This window comes from Ixodes scapularis, unplaced genomic scaffold (assembly GCF_016920785.2).
Source record: "Ixodes scapularis isolate PalLabHiFi unplaced genomic scaffold, ASM1692078v2 PGA_scaffold0__279_contigs__length_252992795, whole genome shotgun sequence".
In the NCBI taxonomy this organism is placed as follows: Eukaryota; Metazoa; Arthropoda; class Arachnida; order Ixodida; family Ixodidae; genus Ixodes; species Ixodes scapularis.
This window is the reverse complement of record NW_024609835.1, coordinates 158,119,545-158,122,473: the sequence shown is the minus strand read 5'-3', so window position 1 is coordinate 158,122,473 and position 2,929 is coordinate 158,119,545. Positions and strand designations below refer to the sequence as shown.

The 2,929-nt window shown below is 48.8% G+C and overlaps 1 pseudogene; it reads left to right on the top strand.

Annotated features, from left to right (window-relative positions):
• The first annotated feature begins 1,241 nt into the window (after positions 1–1,241).
• LOC120840240 lies at positions 1,242–2,116 on the top strand (annotated as a pseudogene).
• Positions 2,117–2,929: the final 813 nt, after the last annotated feature.

Below are 2,929 nucleotides of genomic sequence, written 5' to 3'. Positions count from 1 at the left end.
GCTCTCCATAAGCTTTCGTCCTGTTTTTAACGCCTGCTGTCGAAAATGCCAGCTAAGCTCATTAATGGGCTTAAACCCGCAAAATAGCAAGATAGGAGGCATCTCATTACTTTCGAAACCGGCGCCTTGTGGAGACAGCTCAGCGCTCCGAATCACTGCTGGCAGAGGGCCCTGGGTGTCGCTCTGCTATGGCGCCCCCTAACCACCTGCTCTGAGTGAATTGTCGCAGGCTTGGCTGGCTTGGCGGGCTGCGCAGGAGGTTGCGAACTTGAGATTGGTTGCCCATAGTTGCGGTTTTCTGAATGAGATTTCTCTTGCTGCTCAGGCTACAGGCACTCGGATTTTGGTACATTTGTATTCTGGGAGCCGTCAACCGTTTGATATCCAAGTGTGCAGAAAGTGCATTGTGTGCGCAAAGACGGGACAATGTCGAGGCGTTAAAAACTCCGCGTTCTCAGCATCAAGGAGAAGCTGAATATTATCAAGTCCATCGAACGTGGAACAAAAAGTCGGCACTGGAACGTGAGAGGGGACTACCGTTTGTGGTGTATGGAATGCACGAGAGAAGCTCATGAGTGTGGCAGCGACCAATGTCAAAAATGCCAATTTAGCGGATTTTCCACTAAATCTGGCGGATTTTATTTTTCTGACGGGAGAAAAAATTAGTTTAGCGGCTAGCGGATTTTTTGACGGGCCATTTTCATACATGGCGGATTTCTGGTGGATTCCTCATGCAGTGCACCGATTCAAAATCATCTTGCAAAAAAAAAAAGTTCCGTGTCCTCCAAAAATGCAGAAATTGTTTAACTTCAGCAGGCTAGTAGGTCTCCTGGTCACTTGCTGCGCACGTCTCAGACAAACGAATCCGTGAGGCTTCAAAGCAGCGATCGCTTTCTAGGCAAGATCCCCTGCCTGGCAACTTGCATACAAGAAGCTCTACGGTATGATGACTGACGGCGGTGAACCACTGAAGATTGTGCAAGTGTGCAGGACGTGGTGGCTATCCCATCGAAATAGCTGTATCAAGGATCATAGACCAGTGGACCGAATCGAAGACGCACTTCGAGATGGCGAGGCGCCCTGAAAAGTGCTATGCAGCAGAGGTGCTGTATGGTATGTACGAAAACCAGATCAATCTGGGGTACTTGCTTTTTTTGAGACCGATTCTGAGAGATGTTCAGAAGGTTAACAAGGCAATCAAGGCGAAAGATATGGATCAAACAAAGCTGCTGAAAGACCTTATGACTTTGCTTTCGAGCTTGGTTCATAAAGTTGTAATCCGATAGAGAAAATGGACGTTCTGACGTCCAGACTTGAGGACCACTTGAACCCCAAGCCATATCTGGGCTACCTGTTTGAGACGTACGTTGACAACATGAAGGCTTGGAAGACCGACGGGTTTTCTCTCGCAGATGAAGCTGTGATGCGAGAAAGCTGCATAAGGTTTATTACCACGGTAGTAGATCAAATCAGGCAGCGACTTCCTGACAACATCACTGTTCTCCAGAAGACATCACTTTTATCGGTCGGAGACACTTTGTGCGTCATGAATGAGCCATTGATTCTCCTGGTGGAAGCAATGGCAGTGCCCCCTGAAACAATTGAAAAAATTCAAAACCAGTGGAGCAAAATCACCCTCCTTAACTGGGAGCAAATATCATCCGCGCAGTCGTTTTGGTGTCAAGTTCACTCCTATAAGGACGCCTGTGGCAAAAATCCATTCGCCAAGTTGGTCAGATTTGCCATGTCGATGCTGGTGCTGCCCTACTCAAATGCCGAAGTAGAGAGGACGTTTAGTCAGCTTAACATAGTAAAATCCAAGTTGAGGAACATGCTGAAGCCTGAAACAACAAATGCCTTCCTCGTCGTAAGAATGGGGCTGATGCGACACAAGAGGAGTGGTTTTGATTACAAACTTCCTGTGGCGGTTGTTAGTGCAATCGGGACATCTGCAACGTATATGCAATTAAGTCACCTTTCTGGTCCCTCAACAAGTACCAGCAGTCCTGTGGAGATGGTGTCAGACGACGACAGAGGTGACGAAGACCTTGATGTGTTTTTCGGTGACCTGCCAATTCATTTTTTTTTCGTCAGTGTGAACATTTATAAGTTTTAGCCTCATCTGTGATGAGGCTAAAAGTTATAAAGCTAAAAGTCGCGATAACCTCGAAAACATCAGGTTTCAGAGAACGTTTGAAAATAAACCAATCGTTGTTCCTCCTTTTGCAATTAGGAATACGAATTATGCTGCGTCTGTACCCCGCAGGGGGCACCTGTGAAAGCAGGTGTTTGGAGGGTGGCGTCTCCACGGACCCCGAGCCATGCGGGTTCGCCCGCCCACGTCTGGCTGTGCGTGGCTTTCCCGTGTCTGGGGAAAAGGGCATCCTGGTGGTTGAGCCGAGCCCGGGGTAGGTTTGGACCCTTCGGGGCCCCCCGGGTGAGGCAATACACCACTTCGGCCCCCACTTCTTATAGACGGGAGTCCTGGTAAGGCCCGGCCAGGATGATTCAGTCTAGTCGCCTTTTCTTCTACTAACCCCTCCGATCTTTCACTTTTACCTTTCCTGGTTCTTTTACTTCTCTCTCACTTACCTTACTCCTTTTCACCCCTCTTTGGCGGCAAGGGCTAACCATGGGTGGTGATGGACCTCTGTCTTGACCCACACTTGGGTATAGTTTCCCGGCAGCACTGTCAGCGTAACGTCTCCAGCCAAGCCTTTCTTGTTATGGTGCGTTACCTAACCCCTTGTTGGGCTCGGTGGTGGGCGGTGCACCGCGGATTCTGAACACTCTTTGCCCTCTTATGGCGCCCCACCCCTCTTAACCCCGTTCAGGGCGCGCCCTTAAAAGGCATTGTCTTGAACACAAAACCATTGACAAAGATGCTGAGATAGAATCCTTCACAAAGTTTTTTGTTGTTCACTCTCTT